Source organism: Saccopteryx leptura, chromosome X, assembly GCF_036850995.1.
Source record: "Saccopteryx leptura isolate mSacLep1 chromosome X, mSacLep1_pri_phased_curated, whole genome shotgun sequence".
Classification (NCBI taxonomy): domain Eukaryota; kingdom Metazoa; phylum Chordata; class Mammalia; order Chiroptera; family Emballonuridae; genus Saccopteryx; species Saccopteryx leptura.
This window is the reverse complement of record NC_089516.1, coordinates 27,912,847-27,937,991: the sequence shown is the minus strand read 5'-3', so window position 1 is coordinate 27,937,991 and position 25,145 is coordinate 27,912,847. Positions and strand designations below refer to the sequence as shown.

The 25,145-nt window shown below is 36.3% G+C and overlaps 1 non-coding gene and 1 pseudogene across 1 annotated transcript; one reads left to right on the top strand and one right to left on the bottom strand.

Moving 5' to 3' along the window:
• Positions 1–12,204: 12,204 nt before the first annotated feature.
• On the bottom strand, positions 12,205–12,276 carry TRNAE-CUC (transfer RNA glutamic acid (anticodon CUC)). The gene has a single exon. It is a non-coding gene; the product is annotated as a tRNA-Glu (tRNA).
• Positions 12,277–22,582: 10,306 nt separating this feature from the next.
• LOC136386061 (PIN2/TERF1-interacting telomerase inhibitor 1 pseudogene) lies at positions 22,583–23,530 on the top strand (annotated as a pseudogene).
• Positions 23,531–25,145: the final 1,615 nt, after the last annotated feature.

Genomic DNA, 25,145 nt, shown 5'->3' with positions numbered 1-25,145 from the left:
TCCTGTCTGTCTGTCCCTACCTATCCCTCTGACTCTCTCTCTGTCTCTGTAGAAAAAAAAAAATTCCCAAACTAAAATACAAAGAGAATAAAATTTGGGGGAAAAAAAAGACATCCAGGAACTGTTGTACAATATAAAACAAAGTAACATGTGCAAAATTAGAATATTAGAAAAAGAAAGAAAGAATCTTAAAAAATTATATTTGAAAAAAATAATGGCTAAAATTTTTCTAAAAATTAGTGATAAACACAGAACACCGAGCAGAATACAGGGAAAACAAAAACACACATATTCCAACTCAGAAAATTAAAGGCAAAGACAATTTTTTCAAAAAGTTTTAGAAAAGATCAATAAAATTTATAAAATTTTAGCAGTCAAGGACAACCTAAGAAAATTAAAAAGAGGAAAGATACAATGTACCAGTATCAGTAATAAAAGAACGGTCATCATTTCTGATCACAGAACATTAAAAGGAGGGTAAGGGAATAAATAATATGAACAATTCCATGTCCATAAAGTTAGTAACGTAGATGAAATACACCAATTACATAAAAGACACAACTAACCAAAATTCACTGAATAAGAAATAGATAACCTAAATAAACTTACATTTACCAAAAATATTGAATTAATAGCTAAAAGTCTATCCCACCAAAACGCCAGGCCTAAATAAGTTAACTGGTAAAATCTACCAAACATTTAAAGAATAAATAACTCTAATAATACACGATCTTCTCTAGAAAATAGGAGAAGAGGGAATATTTCTCAACTCATTTTATGAGGTCAGCAGTATCTTCATACTGAAAACAGAATAAGACATACAAGAAAAAGGAACAAACTTTTTTTTTAAGTGAGAAGAAGAGAGATAGTGAGATAGACTCTTGCATGTGCCCCAACCCAGATCTACCCGGCAACCCCTGTCTGGGGCTGATGCTCAAATCAACTGAGCTATTTTTAGCACCTGAGCTCAGACCAACCAAACTATCCTCAACTCTCTGGCCCCACGCTTGAACCAGTCAAACCACTGGTGGGGAAGAAGAAGGGAGACAGAAGCAGATAGTCACTTCTTTTGTGTGTCCAAACCAGGAATCAAACCCAGGACATCCATACGCCAGGCTGACACTCTATCCACTGAACAAACTGGTCAGGACCAGGACTAGACTACTATGAACACAGAGGTAAAATCTCAATAAAATATTATAAAATTAAATTTTAAAATGTATAAAAAGAATTATGTATCATGGTCTAGTAAACCTCACTATATCAATCAATTTATTTCATCATATTAACAGACTAAGCAAAAAAATCTCATGATTATACTAATAGATGCAGAAAACTAGTAAATAATATGTAATACCCATGCATATAAAAATTCTCAAGAACCGAGGACTAGAAGGACATTTCTTAAACTAATAAAGGGTAGTTATGAAAAACTTTCAGCTATCATCACCCTTAATGGTGAAAGACTGATGCATTCTCCCTTAGGTCAGGCAAAAGGCAAGGATCTCACCTACAAGTCTTGTTCTACATTGTACTAGAGGTACAAGCTAGTGCAGTAAGGCAAGGGAAATAACTAAAATTTATTATACAGATCAGAGAGGAAGAAGTAATACTGCCTTTATTTGCAGATTACATGAGTATCTATTGAGAAAACCCCAAAGAAACTACCAAAAAAATAAAAAGAAACCCTGCAACTAATAAAGAAGCTTAAGAAAGGCACAGGACACAAAAGTCGATAGCTTCTCCATATATACCAGCAAAAAACTAATGGAATTTTGAAATTTAAAAAATATAGGTATACAATTTATAATAATATCAAAAAATAAAGTACTTAGGTATAAAATTAACAAAATAAATACAAGACTTATGTGTGTAAAACTACAAAAAAAACTGATGAAAAACTATAAATATACATATATTCTTAGCTCTACTCACTAGAGTTCCTAGAAGCAATTGCATCTCCAGTAACAATGAACATAATCAGCAGCCAGATCTTGATTTCTAGTATCATTCTCCAATAAAAAGAACCAGGGTTTCTTGAGGAAATGGCTGATGGTAAGGCACAGGCTAAAAATATATGTACAGAATGAGCCTGGAGCATCTTGTAATACCAGAAAGTATGGAAGTCTTTATAAAACAAAAGTTTCAGGCATGTCAAAGGAACGTAGGAGCTAAATGAAAGAGCTCCCAATGGCCAAAGCTGGGAAAACATGAGCAACAGAAGAAAGGAAGTGGCACTGGATTATAATCCAAAGTATAAAATAAATTTCTCTAAGTCCGTACTGCTACAAATAAATGATTGAATAGATAAATAAATGAGAGAGAGCAGACAAATCTCCCATGCAGAAGAATTCCAAATAATTTACATAGAGACTCCACCTTCAAGGAGGCAGAACATAACTCTGTTCTCTTTAAGTTTGGGCTGCATGTAAGAAGTTCGTTCAAAGATTGGAGCATGAAAAAAGAGAAAATGAGTAACTTTACAGTAAAACAAAACAAAACAAAACAAAACAAAAATCTTACAAATTCTACCTCAGCAGGATGGCCAAAGTCAACATCAACAGTGATAAGTCATCTCAACAGTATATGTTCCCTGGATGTGATGTGAAGAAAATGGCACTTTACTGCTGTGGTTCTTCTCTCATAAACACATAATCCCTGTCTAACCATGGGAAAAATCTCAAACCCAAACTGAAGGGCAATCTAAAAAATCGGATGAGCATTTCTCAAAACTGTCAAAGCAATACAAACTAATAAAAGTCTGAGGAACTAACTGTTAAACATCAGAGGAGATGAAGGAGACATGACTAAATATAATGCAATATCCTACATGTGATCATGGAACAGGCAAAGTATATTTAAAAAAACTAACAAAATCCAAATAAGATATGGAGTTTATCTTGTTGTACCAGTGTTGGGTTCTTAGTTGAAACTGATGCACCATAATAATGTAAGATGTTAAGGATGAGAGAAACTGGCTGTAGGGTATATTGGAATTATCTGTACTATTTTTGAAACTTTTCTGTAAATCTAAACATATTCTGAAATAAAGAAGTTTACTTAAAAAAGTAGAAAAGTGTTTTGGAGTTAAGTAAATGTAACAGCAAAAATGGGAAATGCAAGGTAAGGAAGGATTAAAAATTGGGAGTAAGTATCACGGATAAAGTGACATTTAGGGTTTTTTTATTCATTTTAGAGATGAGAGAGAGAGAGAGAGAGAGAGAGAGAGAGAGAGAGAGAGAGAGAGGACGAACTTGGGGAGGAGCAAAAAACATCAAGTCCCACATGTGCCTTGACCAGGCAAGCCCAGGGTTTTGAACCAGGTTGACACTTTATCCACTATGCCACCACAGGTCAGGCGATAGTGAATTTAAACAAAGATGTGAAGGGGATGAGAAAGTTAGCCTTACAAATTACTGAGGAAGAGTGCCACAAGCAGAGGGAAGCCTCGATGCAAAGGCCTGAGGCAGAGGTATAACTGGCATATTTAGAAAACAGCAGAAAGGTCGATTATAAATTCAGCACAGGGACCATGGTGAACAGGAGGCAGAAGAGTTAAGAGAAATAGCCGGAAAAAATCTAATTGTAGAAAAGAAGATGTAGGCGTTGGCCGGTGGCTCAGTGGATAGAGTGTCAGCCTGGCATATGGACATCCTTGGTTCAATTTCTGGTCAGTACACACAGAAGAAGCGACCATTTGCTTCTTTCCCCCTCCTTCTCACCCTTCTCTCTCTCTCTTCTCTTGCAGCCAGTGTCTCAAGTGGTTCGAGCAACTCTCTGGGCACAGAAGATAACTTGGTTGGTCTAAGTGTCAGCCTCAGATGCTAAAAATAGCTCAGTAGGTACTCAAGCATTGGCCCCAGATGGGGTTTCCAGGTGGATCCTGGTCGAGCCTTATGCGGGAGTCTTCCTGTCTCCCTTCTTCTAACAAACAAACAAACAAACAAACAAACAAAAAGATGATGTAGTTGTCTTCTATTTTGAGTGTAACGTTGAGACATGAGACATTGTTGGGTTTTGAGCAAAGGAGATACATCATGCAACTTAAGTTTTCAAAGCATCTCTTTGAACCTGGAACAGACATTTGTAAACAAGACATTAGTGAAAAAACTGGTAAATCTGGATAATGTCTGTTAATGACAGTCAATAGAATTGCATCAATGTTAATTTGTTAGTGTTGATAAAAGTGATATGGATGGTTATGTAAGATGTTAACATTAGGAAAACTAACTGAAAGGTATGTGGACACTGTCTGTACTATCTTTGCAACTTTTCTGTAAATCTGAATGTAAATTCCAAAATAAAAAGATGTTAAGAAAATAAATTGCATACAAAGAGATCAGATGTCATGTTAAGTGTTCTTATCACCAGAAGGAAGTGCATCAGGAAACTTTTGGAGGTGATGGGTATATTTTCTGCTTTGATTGTGGTGATGGTTTCATGAGCAATGCATATGTCTAAAATCATCAACGTGTATGCACTAAATATGTGCAGCTTTTTATATAAAGTATACTTCAATAAAGCTACTGAAATAAGTTGTGCTGCTATTTTTGTTGAAAAATAAAAGAAGAGAAGGAAAGGGAAGGGAAGGGAAGGGAAGGGAAGGGAAGGAAGAAAAGAAACTGCATTGTAAGAAGGAAGGAGAGATCAATTATTCCAGCCAGAGGCTTGGATCCAATACACACCAATCCTTAACACACCAAAATTACAAATTTCATTACAACATAGGATGGCCAGAGACTCATTCTAATACTTGCCTGGTGGTCAACAGTGAAGAGAATCTCTTTTGAGACTCAGACTAGGAGAAGAGATTCCAAATACTCAGCAGGAAGGAGGTTGGAATTACATAGGTCATAAGTAAGCAATCTTCAAAAGCTAATTTGGAAAGGCACTAAGAACATTCATATACAGAGCCCCTCATATGTGTCCAATAGAATATTAGTATGGCGGTGTGGTGCCTAGGGTCAGAAATTCTTAAATGCCCCTTAGTTGACACTTTCCAGCATTTATCCAACAAGTGACTTCAGATTCTCTCTAAACATCATTGGGCTGATTTTTCATCACTTTGCATTCCACTACTTAATTTGTGGTCTTGAGACTAATCACATCTTAGTTTAGATAAGTTACCTTATCTATAAAACCAGTATTGAACTATAATACTTCATAGTCAAAAGACAGGGATTTATCTAGATGGCCATTGATAGTTCTTCCGGAGCTTCTTCGCCTCCATGTCTAAGGTGCACAATTAAATAGTCATTTATTTGATGTTTCAAGGATTTCTGTATTTACTTTAGTATTTTTTTTTCCTTTAGAAAAAGCTGCTTCCTCTCTTGGAATCTTTTCTTTCCATGCTGCATTGGTTACATTTCTTATTACTTGCAATTTAGCAATAACCAAATGATGACATTTGCACTAATATGCAATTGATACCTATTTGTGGATCATGGGAAGGAAGACATTTTGATTAGAGAAAAATCAAATCAATCTTTTCTGTTAAGCTTCAATGTCATCCTCACTCCTAGCAGTGAGCAACCTTTCTTGAGAAGATAATGTCCTAGTGAACTTGCACTCATATGTGGTATCATGCATGAATGAGTCCTTGTTGCTTTTTGTTTTTTTGCATAGCATATTCCTATTAATATTACCTCAGGAATCCCAAAGACTTTGAAAGACATGAATGAGATTCACATTACTGTCATTATTTTAAAAAACCATCCATTAATTTCTCAAAGTATGCTAAGGGGTGTTTCAGAGATACATCAAAGTATTTCAGTAGATATTTCCAAATATCTTATATAGTTGTTTAATATTTATAATACTTTCATAGTGTATTATCACCTTTATAAAATGCAATGACCTTAGATTTTTTTCTTTGGAAAATTACTTGCCTCAGAATAAATAAATGGCTATAAAAGCTGGGCTAACAAGCTGAAGTTCATCTTTCATAAATTTTTAATTGATTCAAATTTATAGATTATTTTTTAAATTCTTTATTTATTCATTTTAGAGAATAAAGAGTGAGAGAGAAGAGACAGAGAGAGAGAGAGAGAAAGGAGAAAGGAGCAGGAAGCATCAACTCCCATAATGTGCCTTGTGCCTTGACCAGAGAAGTGTAGGGTTTCAAACCGGCAACATCAGCATTCCAGGTCGATGCTTTATCCACTGTGCCACTACAGGTCAGGCTCATCTTTCATAATATTAACATTTTAAGGCAATTTGTAAAATAAAGAAAAGCTAAACTCATTTAGTGTTAATAAAAATAAGACCTTATATTTTAATACTTTATAACTTATATATCACCTTTTCATAAATTAACATATTTGACCCTTACAATAATTATGAGATACAGTTAGAACAGCTATGTTATTTCCATTTTGTAGATTAGGCAACTGAAGCTATGGGAAATATCACAGCTTTCTCAAAGTACTCACATTAAAAAAGAGACTGGAAACAATAACAAATAAACTAGCCTGTGATATTTGATTCAATGATCAATGTCAGGCTACAGAGCTTTGAGTGGAATTACTTGTATTAATATAAAATTGTATCATTGTTTTCTCATTTCCCAGATGAAACTGAAACAGGCTTATGGTAATTTTGTAATCATGTATCTCCTTGTCAATTTGTTAGAAATTACTTGCAAATATACTCACTTGCTTTCACATCATTGTTAAAAAAGAAGTATAAATAAGTAGAACTTACTGTGATGGTTAATATCACCTTAAAGCAGTGGTAGTCAACCTGGTCCTTACCACCCACTAGTGGGCATTCCAGCTTTCATGGTGGGCGGTAGCAGAGCAACCAAAGTATAAATAAAAAGATAGATTTAACTATAGTAAGTTGTTTTATAAAGATTTATTCTGCCAAACTTAGCGAAAATTCGACATAAAGTAATTATTATTATATGCTTTAACTTGCTGTAACTCTGCTTTATAAATTTTATAAAGTAAGGTTACTTTCCTACTTTATAAATCACCATTACTGTGGAACCAGTAGGCAGTTAGAAAATTTTACTGTTAACAGAGATACAAAAGTAGGCGGTAGGTATAAAAAGGTTGACTACCCCTGCCTTAAAGGATGGACAACTCTCTCCCTAAATGAATGTGTTTAAGAGAAATTGTAGCCATCTCCCAGATATTTATGTTTTAAGCCCACAGATGTCCAGCAGATGTTCTAAATTAATATGCCTAAAAATTCTGGTGCAATTTGTGTTTTCTAAAGCAGTGTGTTACCCTCCTTAATACTCTAGAGGTAGGATAGAAGACTGGAGAGAAAGGCAAGTCTTTCACATTGGCCCTCTTTTTCAGGTAGGGTGACTATATGGATAATAGAAATAGAGGATAAAAGAGACAATCAAGATTAGTATAATGCAAAGATTGTTAATTATATTTCTATAACTACCTCACTTTTATATTCAAATTTTATCTTTCACTCTTCAGTTTACACTAACCTTGGAGCTATCTCCCAGTATGATTTTTAAAATAGTTTTTGCATGACCAGGCAGTGGCGCAGTGGATAGAGCATCCAACTGGGATACTGACAACCCAGGTTGAAACCCTGAGGTTGCCAGCTTGAGCCTGGGCTCATCTGGCTTGAACATGGGCTCATCTGGCTTGAACATGGTTTCACCAGCTTGAGCACAGTATTGCTGGTTCGAGCACGGGATCACAGACATAATCCATTGTCGCTGGCTTGAGTCCAAAGGTCACTGGCTTGAAGCCCAAGGTCGCAGGCTTGAGTCCAACGTCACTGGCTTGAGCAAGGGGTCACATATGAGAAAACAATCAATGAACAACTAAGATGCCACAACAAAGAATTGACGCTTCTCATCTCTCTCCCTTCCTGTCTGTCTGTCCCTGTCTGTTTCCCACTTTCTCTTACCTCTTGTACATTTAAAATTATGCTGCCTAATATTTAGATTAGCCCAAATAGCTCACTGTTTAGAGAGACCTAACATGCAACAAATTAGACTGGTTTTGAATAAGTAAAAAAAAAAAAGTCTTGCCATAAACTCTAAGTACTTCTTTTTGAAATAAAATTACCAATTTTCATTGCTCATTTATTATGTACAAAGAACAGTCCTACACATAATAATAATCATCATTGTTGATTTTCAATAATGTTAATTAATAATAAGAACAGTATAAATTACTGATTATTATATCAATGTTTATAATCAGCTAAGCTAGGATAAAATTAAGGTTCTCATCTAACCTTGGAATCTGATAAATCTTAATTTTTTCTGTGATGTTTGATATATCTTTAATTTATACCTATGAAGCAGGGAAAATAACTTTTTTAATCAACAAACAAATGCATGTAAAATTAAAAAAAAAAAACAATAGTAACCTAAGTAATGTGAAGTGATCACTGTAAATGTTGTAGTCCACCATTTGGCCTAGTGAGAGTTTCATTTCATTTTCAGTATTTGGAATTCCATTAAAGAAAATAGTGAAAAAAGAATTAATTCTATGATTTTTTATATTAAACTCCCAGTGCATTTTTGTTTAATTTTGGAAGTAAATGTCTGCTCTAAGAAGGTATATATCTTTTCCTGAAGTTAAATTAAAGGACATAATATTTCTTAGTAACAGGTGTGTTAAAGATAAATTTTGGAGTCATCAATAATATTGAATGTCCTTGTAGAAAACCAGTCTGTCTCTACCTATTCCAGGAAATATTACTCAGAGCTCTTCTTTGTCCATTGTTTTGAAAAATTTGTCAATTTTATAGATTGACTTCTTAAAATACCTTAATCTAGGTGGGATATTTATATTTCTTCAAAATTTTTAGCCCTTAAAGGATTATCTTGTATAATGTTATCAGTGTTTGTCATCTGAATATTATATATAACTTCTCCACTGGTTTGTCAGTTCTATAATTATTTCCCAAACATTTAATTCCTTAACATTCTCTTGACAAGAGGTACCCTGTCCCCTTGGACCACCCAGTTTCTCTTTTCTTCTTTACAGAACTTTTTTTGGAAAAAACTTTGGACTTTGTGTCTCTATCATGCCTCTATAACTCAAATGTCAAAAAAAAGATGACTTTGTTGTTATTAAATCCAACATTCATATTTCTATTATATATATCAGTAACAGTATCATTAATCACACCCTTCCTTGTCCTTCATTACGTTATACATCCTTCTGCCTGATAGGGCACGCCAACTCATTCTGCTTTCCTGACTTCTCTATGAGGTCTCTAAGACTCAATTGGCGAGGATCTAATTTTTCGTACCTATCCAGTTATATCTTGTGGCTTTTAATGCCATTTATGTACTTCTTTAAAAGAAAATAAAACTTAGGTTTTATTTCTTTAATTTTTCATTGAATTTATTGGGGAGACATTGGTTAATAAAATTACACAGGTTTCAGGTGTGCCATCATCTGTATATTGTACTGTGCGTCCATCACTTCAAAGCAAATCTCATTTCATCACCATTTATCTCCCCTTTACCCTCTTCTTTCTCATCCACCCCTTTTCTTCCCATAATCACCATTCTGTTGTCTGTGTCTATGGACTTTTCTTTTCTTTGCTAAATCCTTTCACCTTTTTCATCTAGCTCCTATCCCCCTTCCCTTATGACAGCTGTTAGTCTGTTCTCTTTTAATACCATTTACTTACTTATGACTTGCAAGTTACCTGGTTGTGCTTGAGACCTGCTTGGTATACCAGACTCATCTATATATCTACCAATTTTATACATCCACTTAGATATTAGAGTGGGAAGGTACTTCACAGAACATTCCAAAAGAGAGTTCTTTATTTTATCCTCTACCATACCTGTTCTCCCTATCACTTTCCAGTTTTAATAAATAAATTTACATCACAGAAAAGAGGAGCAATTACTACTCTAAAGTCCTGGAATAGAAAGAAACTAGATCTAGGGCACAAATGTAAGTGTTAAATTTTGTTGAGAGAAAAATTAGTTCACAGTGTCCAAAAAGAAAGCAGGGCATGTTAGTACAGATGTAGGTAGCAGTAGTGGAAGTTTGTGGCAATGATCTTCTTTCACAGTCACTGAAATGGGAAGAACGTTTGGCTCCAGAGCAAATGACTGAACTTCCTGTGTAGTGATGGGCCATCCTTTTGGCAACTGAGACATGGATCCATCACAGTTACCTGTCACATAGAATATTTTTATAAACTTCATCAAATAGCTAAAATGAAGTATTCTTTTAAGATGAAAAACTTTCAATAGTTTATCTTTAGAAGAGTGCTAGTCCATCAATATATAAGAAAAAAAATTGCTGCAACCAGGCTCAATGAGTTTCAAACATATTTCTTTAGAAGATAAATGTTAGGAATCCAGCTGAACAGCTTGCTCTTGGAGACTTCAGTTAAGGCATGAAGGACAAAAGGAAATTGTAGGCAAGCACACTGGTAAACAATAAGGAATGCAACAGTGGTGTTTGTCAGAAGTAATATATCCTCAGGCAGTAGAATATGAAGATTTTCATTGAGAAAAAAAAATGTTGTGCTGCCTAGAAAATAAAAACACTAACTGGCAAAGCAATAGGAATATACAGATATCTATCTTAGCTACAAGTCTAAAGATAGAGTTTCTTGATCTGGCTTAAAATAAAGATATAATATATTACCCTTAGTTTGTAAACTAATGACTACTGATTATCCATAAGCTTATGTCAGCACCATCACAGACTCATAATTATCAGAAAGTTCTCAAAGGTCACTTAGAACATCCTCTCCATCTGGGAAGTATCACTTTTAACAGATAAGCATGGAAATTGTGCAAGAAAATGTCCTGTGATGGAAACCAATGATCTATCTGGAGAAGCAGTATTGTGTGGTGGTAAGAATATGTTTTCTGGAGCTAGACTATCTGGATCTAAACTGTAATTCTATTGCATGCTAGCTATGTGACCTTTGAGCAAGTCACTTAAACTTTCTGTGCCTTCGGTTCCTCATCTGTGAAACTGATCATAATAGTATCAACTATGAAGATTGTAGTAACAATTTTCAGTTCATACAACACTTAGCTCAGTGCATATTCTTTGTAAAACTAACAGAATCATAAAAACTACCTTCATTATATTGTTTTTGAAAATATATCTTATTCCTTTAATCCACTGTCCCTAGTTATAAAATCTGAAGTAATTTAATATATACTTCAATAATTCCTTAAAAAGAGCAGCTCCTTCTTATTCATAATTGCTCGATTCAGTGCCCCATACTCAAAACCTGATGTGAAATATTTGCTCAAGGCCAATGTTCTGAATGACTGGCAACCCTTACAATTTTTAATGAACTCTCTATGTGCTTTCTCTATGCTCTGATCTCCAAGCTAAACATTTTTACTTATTCTTCATATGTCATCACTTCAACCTCCCACTCAGCTTCCTTTGAACATATTCCAGTCTTTCAAAGATCCTGTAAAATGTGGCACCCAGAACTTAGCCCAACATGTCATATATGGCCTGAGGAATAATAATATTCTGGATTTATCAATCCCCTAATGTGGACATTATTCTTCCATAAAGCAACAAAGAACAAAATACATTCTGAAGAATAGCTGATTTATTAGTATTTCACCACTAATGCGTTCTCCCAACAGATGCAGTTCATATGAAAAGCATTTATCATCCACACTCAAAATGTATGGAATACATTTGTATTTTTTTGTAAAAGACTGAGGTTGACTTGAGATCTAAATATCTACATGCTTCCAATACACTTTCCTGAGGTCACCTAGAGATTCATACAGTCATGAATACCTATTAAAGTATCTAAAACTATGAGCTGAACCTCTCTTGATATTATGTTTACTGAAAGTAAACATACATATACAATAGATTAAAGACTATTGAAAAAAATTGAATGATATCCAATATTAACTTGTGTGTTATACGTGTATAAGCAAAAATCTAATCAAGCATGTTAAAGTTTGTTTACTTTCTTTTTTTTAGTTTTTCTGAGGTATAGATAAATAAAATTGTATATATTTTTTAAAAGGGTACTTTTTTATTTTTTATTCATTTTAGAAAGGAGAGAGAGAGAGGAGAGAGAGAGAGAAGGGGGGAGGAGCAGGAAGCCTCTACTCTAATATGTGTCTTGACCAGGCAAGCCCAGGATTTCGAACCAGCGACCTCAGAATTTCCAGGTCGACACTTTATCCTCTGTGCCACCACAGGTCAGGCCATAAGGCTAAAAGTGGGATGTCAATCAATGTGTGAGGAAAACTTCCCTGACCGGGAATCGAACCCGGGCCACGGCAGTGAGAGCACCGAATCCTAACCACTAGATCACCAGGGAACGCCGTAAAATTGTATATTTAAGGTGTACAATATGATATGATATTCATATATACTGTAAAAGAATTACCACAATCAAGTTAATTAAAACATCTATTACCTCACATCATAACCACTTTTGTTTGTATATGGAGAGCATTTAAGATCTACTCTCTTAGCATATTTAAGTATACAATATTTGTATCCATGTTTGTCTTTATAGAATTATCTCGATGAATTTAGTTTGTCCTTATGGAATTATCTCAATGAATTTACTTTGGGGAAATTGTGCTTTTTCCTAAATATTAAGTAAGCTATTTTGAAAGTCAATAAAGATAGAAATTTTAATATGTGAATTTCTTTAGTGAGAAGGCAGAGCTTGGGCTAACAATAATGAGATCAAAGTGTCCTTAGAGGAGTAGTAAGCACAGGCTGAGATAATGCTTTCATCATAATGCACAAAATTTTGTAGTTTCATTATCTCATTCTTGGAAGATATCCATTTTATCTGTTAGGATAGATAAATATCTGTAGATATAGATATATAGATATGTAATGAACTTATAAGTGAAGAAAACTCAAATGGCTTTAAGACCATCATCTATAGTGGCAAAACAATTAAAATAAAAATCACATTACTTTCCAAATAGGTATATGAGGATATTACTGAAGTAAAATTTTGTGTGAAAATTTTCATTGGACTGAGAAACATGAAATGCAATAATCAGAAAATGACATAAGTGAAAACTTTACATTAGTGGGCATTAAGCCAGGGTTTAAAAGGCAGACACTATAGGGGAAAAAACACAAAAGAGAAAAATAAAGTATCAATGCCTTTGGCATTCATTTAGAACACTATTCATAGAATGTGATTTTATAATGATTTCAGTCATTCTCCCATATGATACTATTAGGTAAAATAACAATATTTCCCCCCATTTCACTGATGAAGAGATTTGGGCAACACATCAAGAGCTTCCCTTCAACTAGCAGAAAATGTAAGGTCAGCTGCTTCTGGCAGCACAAGGTAATGAATGGCATTGATACTCCTCCACTCCAGGAATGTGAGAGTCTCAGACAAAATTGTTCATTCACAGCTTAGCTATATATAGAGAAAGATATTCCTCTAGTTTCCAGAAGCAGAAAGGCAAGTCAATACCCCAGTGTTAACTCTGCAGGTTGACACCACGATGCTTCAGGATGTTATCAAACCTGAAAATAGGCCCTGGTCACACAAGGCTGGGCTTATAATGCCCACAGAGGATGAGCTCTTATGTCTGTATAAAGTGTCACGTGAGGAAATGGAACTAAAATGCCAGAAGACAGCTATTAAAGGGGATTGAAAAACCATACTTTCTGGGGCAGGGAAGCGACAAGAATAATTGTCACTTGTCTAGTCTTCCAGCTTGGAAATAATTAAGACATCTCTGAGAAATCAAAATTTTAGATTCTGCCACACATGAATGGAGATGCAAATCTATATCTCTTGTGAAAGAAAAGAATTCTACATGACCCTGGCTGGTTGGCTCAGTGGTAGAGTGTTGGCCTAGCATGTGGATACCCCGGGTTCAAATCCGGTCAGAGCACACAGGAGAAACAACCATCTGGTTTTCCACCCCTCCCCCTCTCCTTTTTCTTTCTCTATTTCTCTCTTCCCTTCCCAAAATGATGGCTTGGCTGGAGCAAGTTGGCCCTGGGGCACTGAGGTTGGCTCCATGGCCTCACCTCAGGTGCTAAAACAACTTGGTTGCCAAGTCTCAGAGCAATGGCCCCAGGTAGGCAGAGCACCACCACATAAGGGGCTTGCTGGGTGGATCTTGGTCAGGGCACGTGCAGAATTTTGTCTCTATGCCTCTCTGCTTCTTAAGGAAAATAAATAAACAAACAAATAAATAAGAATCCCACCATTCAACAAGTATATGAAACACCTGTGGTATGTGTCAAAAGACAAGAAGTGTACTTCACCAAACCCAGAAGCCCTACCTAGAAAAAATATTGTTCTAAAAAGCATAAAAAAAGAAAATTACCCTAATATATTTTCTAAAGCTAGGGTAATTTAAAAAAAAAGTTAAAAGGAGTATATCCTGCTTTTTAATTTTTAATGGCAAAATATACAGGAAGAATTGTTATGGGAATATCCTTAATATTTTTTCTGTTGTTAATAAAATTTTAATATTATTATTTGATTCCCATCTCTCATCCTAACTTTGATAATCTAACATTTAAAAGATAGTAAGGTAAATACAATAATATAGCAATCTCATTTAGAAATGTAATATTAAATTCTAAATGGTATATTTGAAAACTGAATGTATCATTGTATTAAGCAAGGATTCCATTTCCATTAGTATATTGAACAATCCTACCATGAAAATCAAAACAATGCATGATAGTATTTTTTAGCCACTATTCAGCTGAGAAAGAATGTAATGAATTATCAAATGCCATAAGGAAATTGAAAGATGAACTATATAGAAATGAGCAACTTTAGAAGGCAGCTTTTAAGCAGAGGCCATGTACTGAACTTTTGCTTTTAGGAGGAGGGGAAATACTCTCCCTTGGAATTTCTAAACACACACTGATCCGAAGCAGGTGGGTTTAACGCTCAATTTCACACTACTTGCAAAGAAACATAAATCCTCCTGGAGGAATAACCTCCACTCCAAGCCTGTGGGTAACCCCAAGGAATACCCGCACAGACACAGTGTTGCAATGAGTTTGTTCAGATAATTAAAAATCCATAAAATATACAAGTAAATAAAGCACTATGATAAAGTCAGAAAAATATAGAATCAGATATACAGTAATTCATATGTAGGATTCATCAGACATACAATAGAAAAAATGCTTTTAAATTTTTTTTTTGTACAGAGATTGAGAGAGTCAGAGAGGGGTAGACAGGAACAGAGAAATGACAAGCATCAATCATTAGTTTTTCATTGCACATTGCAACACCTTAATTGTTCATTGATTGCCTTCTCATATGTGCCTTGACCGCGGGCCTTCAGCAGACTGAGTAACCCCTTGCTCGAGCCAGCGACCTTGGGCTCAAGCTGGTGAGCTTTTGCTCAAACCAGATGAGCCCTCACTGAAGCTGGCAACCTCGGGGTCTCAAATCTGGGTCCTCCGCATCCCAGTCCGACGCTTTATCCACTGCGCCACCGCCCAGTCAGGCAAAAAAAACAAAAATGCTTTTTAAATAGCTAAAGAAATAAAAGAAGAAATTAAAAATACCAGCAAGAATCAATAAAAGCAACTAAACAAGTTACAAAAAACAATCCAAAAGACTATCTCAAAATTTAATATACTATAAAATTTGAACTTAACTATAACTTAAGATCAACTAAAAAATAGTCAACAAAGATAAGGAAAATTAATAACTGATACATATGAAAAATTTTCCAGAATGTATAATAGAGAAAAAGGTAGTAAATATATTAGATATTAAGAGAAGTTAAAGATATTCTAAGAAGATTTAATATCTTTGAATAATGTTCTTTCATTTTCTTTATCCTCTCCCTCTGGAAATCTAATTAGAGAGATATATTAGCAGAAAATTTTCCAGAATTATTGAAATTCACCAAACCTCAAAGTCATTCAGTTATACATGAAACACATTTTTTAAAAAAATTTTATTTATTTTTTATTTATTCATTTTAGAGAGGAGAGGGAGAGACAGAGAGAGAGAAAGAGAGGAAAGACAGAGAGAGAGAAGGGGGGGAGGAGCTGGAAGCATCAACTCCCATATATGCCTTGACCAGGCAAGCCCAGGGTTTTGAACTAGTGACCTCAGCATTTCCAGGTCGACGCTTTATCCACTGCGGCACCACAGGTCAGGCCATGAAACACATTTAACAGCCATATATTTTATTGTGAAGCAAATAAAAATGTTAATAAGTTACAATCATTTACAATGTGTTCTCTAATACAAAACAATTAAGTTAAAATCAGTAATAAATGATAATTAAAGAAGCATTGTATATTTATAAATAATAAACATATTTCAAAAATCTCATGGGTAAGCCTGACCTGTGGTGGTGCAGTGGATAAAGCGTCGACTTGGAATGCTGAGGTCGCCGGTTTGAAGCCCTGGGCTTGCCTGGTCAAGGCACATATGGGAGTTGATGCTTCCAGCTCCTCCCCACCTCCTCTCTCTCTCTCTCTCTCTCTCTCTCTCTCTCTCTCTCTCTCTCTTTCTCTCTCTCTCTCTCTCTCCTCTCTCTCTCCCTCTCTGTCTCTCTCTCTCCCTTTCTCCTCTCTAAAATGAATAAAAAAAAATTTTAAAGAAAAATCTCATGGGTAAATGAATTAACTGTATCAGAAAGATAAATAATAGATACAATAAAAATACTTAAAATACTATAAATCAAGCATAAATATTGGGACATAGAAAGGTTGAAATTTAAGATCCAATCATATAACTGAAAAGGTTAGAAAAAGAACAGAATCTAAGGAAAGTAAGATGAAAACATAATACAGGTATAAGGGCAACTTATTACATTAGAAACAAGTAAAATGATAAAACAAAGAAAATGAACAATATTAATAATTTGAAAAGATTAAAAAAATGACAGGATGGTAGTAAGGCCTAGATAAAACTTTTAAAAAAGTAGAGAAACAGTAGAAGTGTTACAGAAAATAAAAAGTTGAGAAGGTGAAATAACTACTTGTCAATAAACATAAAACTTAGCTCACAGCCCTGGCCGGTTGGCCCAGCGGTAGAGCGTCGGCCTGGCGTGCGGGGGACCCAGGTTCGATTCCCGGTCAGGGCACATAGGAGAAGCGCCCATTTGCTTCTCCACCCCCCCCCTTCCTCTCTGTCTCTCTCTTCCCCTCCCACAGCCAAGGCTCCATTGGAGCAAAGATGGCCTGGGCGCTGGGGATGGCTCCTTGGCCTCTGCCCCAGGCGCTAGAGTGGCTCTGGTCGTGGCAGAGCGGTGCCCCGGAGGGGCAGAGCATCGCCCCCTGGTGGTCAGAGCATCGCCCCTGGTGGGTGTGCCGGGTGGATCCCGGTCAGGCGCATGCGGGAGTCTGTCTGACTGTCTCTCCCCGTTTCCAGCTTCAGAAAAATACAAAAAAAAAACAAAAAACTTAGCTCACATAAACATTTATAAAAATATTATTAAACAATATTGACTCAAAGGTATAAAAAAACATAGTCTTTTAAAATAGCTAAAAGACTCCATGGTCAACAAGTTTACCTGTGAGCTCTAAAAAAAATTTTACCAACTAATTCAAAATATTCCAAAGTCTAGAAGAAGACAGAGCAGGCCACTTGATTATAATAATCAAAATTATTATAAACTTGTAACCATAAATCAAACAAACAAACAAAAAGAAAGTGTTAAAAAAAAGAGCAATCTCAATATGAATCGAGACAAATGGTTTGCAACCTTTTTCTGAAAAGGGCCAGATGGAATAATTTAGGTTTTGTGGGCTACATAGTCCCAATTACACCTAGTAGTTTATGCCCTTGTGGCACAGAACCATAGACAATATGTAAATGAATGAGCACTGCTGTGTTTCAATAAAACATTATTTACAAAAACAGGTTGCACCCATGCCCTACCATCTACATTTTCTGCACATGTGCTGTTCTACTGGGAGCAGCCATTGATGAACTGAACTGATACTGATTACAAAAATTCAGCCCACCTGTCCCAAGGCTGGAAATCTGTGGGCTGCTATTCCAAGGCCACATCCTGGCTTGGTTCTGTCCCCCTCTCTCCTATAGAGAACTCTCTCAATAATTTGCAGCTGAACATCTGTCTGCTTGTAGTTTCCCAAACTAAGACAAAAACTGAATCAAGTAATATAGAGAAAAACAAAATATAGTTAAATTAGGTTTTGTTCAGAGATAAAATTCACTTCAGTGGCAGAATTAAAGAGAAAGTCATATGAATTTTAGTAAAATTTAAATACAATTTATAAGAAAAGAATCTACAAGCAATTTGGTATATAAAATAACTTATTTTTTTAAAAAAGCAAACACCCATATCAATGGTGAAATGAAAAAAAAAATTCCTTTTAAGATAATGAATAGGACAATAATGCCCACTTCCCCAACTTCTGTTAAGCATTGTAATGGAAGACTCAACTAGTACCACATATAAGGAAAAAACAAATTAAAAATAGAATGATTGGGAAGAAATATAGAAAATTATCCTTATTCACTGAAAGTAATTCTGTGTATAGAAACCCAAAAGTAACTATAGCTACAGTCACATAATGAATATGAAAGTTTAGCAGATTTTCTGGAACTTAATATACAAAAGTCAAGTACAACTTAATTTGTACACACATAAATTCTTTTTTTTTTTTTTTTTTTTTTTTTACAGAGGAGAGGGAGAGACAGAGAGAGAGAAGGGGGGAGGAGCTGGAAGCATCAACTCCCATATGTGCCCTGACCAGGCAAGCCCAGGGATTCGAACCAGCGACCTCAGCATTTCCAGGTCGACGCTTTATCCACTGCGCCACCACAGGTCAGGCACACACATAAATTCTGTAGTTATTTTTTTAAAGTTTACAACATAGCAAAAATATAGCTAAAATAAATCTAACAAATTTGCGCAAGGCCTTTTTAGAGGTAATTATAAAGCTTCCTATTAAAGAAAAGCTAAATGAATAGATAGAGTGCCATTTGGAAAACACAGTAACATAAAAATGTAAATTACCCCCACATTACTTTATAGTTTCAATTTAATTTCAATCAAAATTTTATCTGGTATGAAAGAATAGTACAATATTTATTCTTGTTATTAATGTTATTTCACAATCACCAGATAAAACATAAAGGGAATATGTTTAGGAGTTTATACTCTGGCAATCAGTAAGCCTGGGTTCAAAGCCTAGTTCCCCACTTATTGATGTTGAGATTTCAGTAAATTTGCTTAACCTGTCTGTATCTCAATTTTTTTATTTATAAGATGACTATTAAAGTATTTATTCCATAGGAGTGTTGTGATTATTAAGTTAATATGTTAATATGGGATGGTTAATTTTATGTTAACTTGACTGGGTCAAGGGATGACCAAAGAACTGGTTAATTGTTATTTCTGGGTGTGTTTGTGAGGGTGTTTCTGGAAGAGATTAGCATCCCAATTGACAGATTTAGTGAAGTAGATAGTCCTCCCCTATGTGGGTGGGCATCTTCTATTCTCTTGAAAGCCTGATGCAAAAAGTGGAAGAATGTTGACTGCGCCCTGCCTGATTCTTTGAGCTGGTTCTCAGACCTTCTGACCCAGACTAGAATTTCCATCATCAGCTTTCTGGTCCTCATGACTTAAGACTAGATCATTAGCTTTTTCAGCTTCCAGAGAGAAGAACATGGGACTTCTCAGCCTCCATTACTGCATCAGTCAATACCTATATCCTATCGGTTCACCTTCTCCAAAGAACCCTGACTAATACAAATAGAAGAGTATTGTTTATCTTCTGTATGCCCCCAAGATCTACTCTAGATCCTTCTCCACTCTGCTTTGAGTCTGAAGAGGTTTTTCTTTATGAACTGAATTCACAGCCTCCCCAAGTCTTCAGGCTTTGAGTTGGGTTCAGCCAAGGAGAGATACTAGCAAGAAGCAGGAGGACAAAAAAAGTGAGGGCAGAGTACTGAATTCCCTGAATCACCTCCCAAACTCCCTCCCACAGGCTCCTGTGGCTTCCCTGCTTTTCCCTATGGGAATCCACAGTTCTTCTCCAACAGCTCTATCCATGTGGCAGTATGAGCTCTCCCCTGTTTCCAGCCCGGAGGTACTACACTATCACATGTTGTTTTGTCTAAAGCATATTCATAACTTTGCAAGTAATAAACTGATATTTCATTGTATTGGAAAATGTAGACAACCAATTAGACCTATATTTTAAAATAACAGGCCTGACCTGTGGTGGCACAGTGGATAAAGTGTCAACCTGGAAACACTGAGGTTGACAGTTCAAAACCCTGGGCTTGCCTGGTCAAGGCACATATGGGAGTTGATGCTTTCTGCTCCTCCCCCCTTCTCTCTCTCTCTCTCTCTCTCTCTCTCTCTCTCTCTCTCTCCCCTCTCTATAATGAATAAATAAAATCTTTAAAAAAATTTTTAAAAATAATAAAAATAAAATAACATTGATAATATTTAAAAGGTATCTAGGAATAAATCTGCCTGACCTGTGGTGGTGCAGTGGATAAAACATCGACCTGGAATGCTGAAGTCGCTGGTTCAAAGCCTTGGGCTTGCCTGGTCAAGGCACATACAGGAAGCAACTATTATGAATAGATGCTTCCTGCTTCTCCCCTCCTTCTCTCTTTCCCTCTCTTTCTCTCTCTCCCACCCTTTCTCCAAAAATCAATAAATAAAATCTAAAAAAATATATTTTAGAAAAGGTATCTAGGAATAAATCTTTTTTTTTTTTGTATTTTTCTGAAGCTAGAAATGGGGAGAGACAGTCAGACAGACTCCCGCATGCGCCCGACCGGGATCCACCCAGCACGCCCACCAGGGGCGACGCTCTGCCCATCAGGGGGCGATGCTCTGCCCCTCCAGGGTGTCGCTCTGCCGCGACCAGAGCCACTCTAGCACCTGGGGCAGAGGCCAAGGAGCCATCCCCAGCGCCCAGGTCATCTTTGCTCCAATGGAGCCTTGGCTGTGGGAGGGGAAGAGAGAGACAGAGAGGAAGGAGGGGGGGTGGAGAAGCAAATGGGCGCTTCTCCTATGTGCCCTGGCCGGGAATCGAACCCGGGTCCCCGCACGCCAGGCCGACGCTCTACTGCTGAGCCAACCGGCCAGGGCCAGGAATAAATCTAATAAAAGATGTCACACATAATGAAGAAATTAATAAAAGTTTATTGATATAGCAAAGGAAGAGCTAACATTTTTAGATAGGTAGATTATGTGCATTGATAGGGAGACCATTTATTGTAAATATGTCAACCTTTCTAATAAATCTTTGAATTCACTGCATTTTAAACAAACGATATTTTTGTAGGAACTGAGAAGCTGAAACAAGAATGCATATGGAAGTAGACTAGGCTTCAGATGGTAAGCACACAACAGAATATACAGATATTGCATTATAAAGTTGTACACCTGAAAGTTATAAAATGTTATTAACCAATTTTACTCCAGTAAATTTAATTAAAAATACATACAGAATTGTATGTGTGTGTGTGTGTGTGTGTGTGTGAGAGAGAGAGAGAGAGAGAGAGAGAGAGAGAGAGAGAGGGAAAACCCACAGGAAGGGAGAGAGATGAAAGAAGCATAGTTGTAGCACCTCAGTTGTTCACTGATTGCTTTATCATATGTGTAGCAGAGGGCTACAGCTGAGCCAGTGACCCCCTGCTCATGCCAGCGACCTTAGACTGAAGCCAGAGACCATGGGGTCATGTCTATGATCCCATGCTCAAGCCAGCTACCCTGTGCTCAAGCTGGATGAACCCACGCTCAAGTTGATGACCTCCTGGTTTTGAACCTGGGTCCTCAGCGTCCCAATTTGACACTCTTTCCACTGTGCCACCCCTTGGTCAGGCACATATGGAAATTTAAAAGGGCCATAATAGTAATACAATTTTGAAGAACTCGAGGAGTGATACTCTGTACAGAACATTAAGTTTTATTAAAAGCAAATAGTAATTTTTAAAATGTGATATTGGCAATAGTTTAGTGATAATCAACATAACAATGGCAAAAAATAGAGTATAAAACTTTGTTAACATGTATATACATCTATGTGTACAAAACAAAAATTTGTTATAAGACAGATTTCATTACAAATGCATGGGGGAGAGACTGCTCTATTTGATTATAAAGGACAGTGATACATCTGGCTTTTCATGTGGAAATACATTTTTTTCACTGTGTACATTACACAAATTAAATATGAATTAAAATCTGTTAAGAAAAGTTAAAATAAAAATATTTTTAAAATATATGAAACATGTTAATGACATTGCGGTAGTAAAAGAGAAAACAAAAAAAAGAATCGAGAATAAAAAACTATAAATACTTTTTGGCAAAATTAAAATCTTCCTTCAAAAGATGCCATGAATCAAGTTAGAATATGAATGATAGTGTGAGAAACGATGCTTGGAAGAATCCTAATTCTAACAGACACAATATTAATATTAATATACAAAATAAAGATATACAGTAGATATCCATATAGATATTGACACACAAATGTGTGTGTGTAACACAAGAAAAATCGTGAATAACTAATGACATGAAAAAGATATTCTATGACTGCAGTTCTCCTGCCATGCAGGTCAGGTGGTTCCAACGTCTCTGTGAGCCAGATGCCGGGTAGCCCAGTTGTTCAGGTCTGGAGGCCAGAGGCAGCACAGACTCTGCATAATGTCAATGCTGGCTAAGCGTGGGCGGAAGCAGAAGTGGGCTGTGGATCAAGAAACGCTGCATGGAGTAAGAATGATTCCAAGTTTGGAGAAAGGATGCTGGAGAATATGGAGTGGTCTAAAGGAAATGGTTCAGGGGATCAAAAGAAAAGAGCCACAGATCATATTAACGTTCAAGTTAAAAACAACCACCTGGGACTTGGAGCTATAATCAATAATGAAGACAACTGGATTGCTCATCAGGATGATTTAAACCAGCTTCTGGCTGAACTGAACATTTGCCATGGGCCAGAAACAGCAGACGCCTCCTAGGACAGCAAGGCAAAGGAATCTTTCAGCCTTGAAGAAAAGTCCAAAATCTCCAAAAGCTGTATTCATTACATGAAATTCAAAAAGGGAAGGATCTATCATCTCAAAGCAAAACAAATCTTGACTGTATTTTTGGGACAAGACAAAGTAAGAAGGCTCCTGAGGATTATTTCAGCCACACCACTCCAGATGGGAATGAAACATCCATTTCCACAGCCAGTGCCTTCATCTTGCAGGAGTACTTCATCAAACAGATGGCAGAACTAGAGAACAAGCCATAAGCCATGGCTGCAGGGCCTGACCTTCCAGAGACTCAAACAGAAAAAAAAAGAAATAAAGAGACAAAACATAAAACTGTGGAGAATTACACCCAATCAAACACCAAGAAAAACAGAGACCAACTTGAGCAACAGTTTGGAGACCCTAGTTGAGACAAGAATTTTGATATTTCTGCTGACATGAGAAGGATTATGTGTGGCCACAGGATGACCAGGATTTACAACCAGAGCACCCCCCCACCACCACAAAAAAGAGAAAACAAAGAGAAAAAGCTACAAAAAAGCAAGTTGAGGTGGCAGTGGATGTTATGCTAAATGAAATAGCAGTGAGGAAGAAGAAAAAGAAGAAAGGTTCTAAATAAATTCTCCCCAGCCAGGGCTTTTCAAGCACTGAGATGTCAGGCAGGGAACTTTGGCCTGAAATCAGAGCAGAGTTCATCCAAGAGAGTTTGTGCATATCTTTAACATCTTGGAGTACTGAATCTTGCCCTCTTACTACATTTCTTCCCAAATCATATTCCCAGAACTTTTTAAAGTCCCAAATCATGGCTCTCACAAACAAATAAATTCCTTTGTAGACTCTACAAAAGATAGAGAAAGATTTTATTTTCCCATGAACCAGAAAAAAATAATTATAAGAAAATTTTAGGTGGGTCTGACCTAATTAGGTGATCCCTTAATTTATTTTTATATTTATTTTTCATTCAATTTTTGGGGATTACATGGGTTAATAAAATTATATAGATTTCAAGTGTACAATTATATGGTACATCAACTGTATATTGCACTGTGTGTTTACCACCCAAAGTCCAATTTTCTGTCACCATATATTTGACACCCTTTTCCCTGTTCTATTTCCCCACTCCCTTCCTTCTGGTAACCACCATACTGTTGTCTGTGTCTGAGTTTTAGGGGGTTTTATTGTTTTTTATTTGTTTATTCACTTGTTGCTTTCAGTTTTATATCACACATTGAATGAAAACATATGGTCCTTGACTTTTTCTATCTGACTTACTTTGCTTCACATAATATTTTCAAAACCCCTCTGTGTTGTTGCAAATGGTCTTATTTCATGTTTTCTTATGGCTGAGTAGTATTCCACTGTATATATGTACCACATCTCTATTCAATCATCTCTTAAAGAACACTGTAGTTGTTTCCATGTCTTGGCTACTATGAATAATGCTGCAATGAAGTTAAAGGTACATATGTATATCTTTGAGAATGAATATTTACAAAATTTTAAGATAAACACAGGGGGGTCCTTGGGTTATGGCACCCTCGCCTATGTCACTTATCCTAACACAGTTAAAAAATCATAATCTAAAACATAAAAATGCAACTAAGCCACAGAGAAAGGAAAAGAACATAAACATACTGTACCATACACTGTACTGTAGTAATGGAAAAAAAGTGACAAAAAAGGAATGTAAAAAAGTTCCTTACCTTTATTCCTGTGGTTGGCTTGCACACTGGAAGGGGCATTTCAGGGTGAGAAAGAATGACCTATTGGGAGGAGGAAGCTGGAGAGGCAGGAGAACCTGCGAAAGGTGCTGGAGATACTGGATCAGGTGAATCAGGATTGCCTAAGGAACATGCAAGAGACGCTGGTGATGACTCAACCTGTACTACAGGTGTTTCATCTCAAGAAGCAGCTGATGTAAAGGGTACAGAATCTGCTACAGGCCTCTCTACCTTCTTAAAGACTTGTTCCAGTCTAGTCTGGAAGATTGATGACTTCTTTGCTTCCAAAATCTGCCTATAGCATTGCAAGGCATCGATAACAGCTCTGTAGACCTTATAGAATCTGGCATCACTGGGGTCCTCAGCGTGAAATTTTGCCAACCAATCATCTACCATAAAAATCTCTGCCAAACCTTAGTAGTAAATCTCTTGGGGTCTGGGCTTTCTATGGCTTCCTCTTCAATCAGCAGCTTCTCCAGCTGAATGAGGTCCTCAGCAGACAGCTCCTCTCCA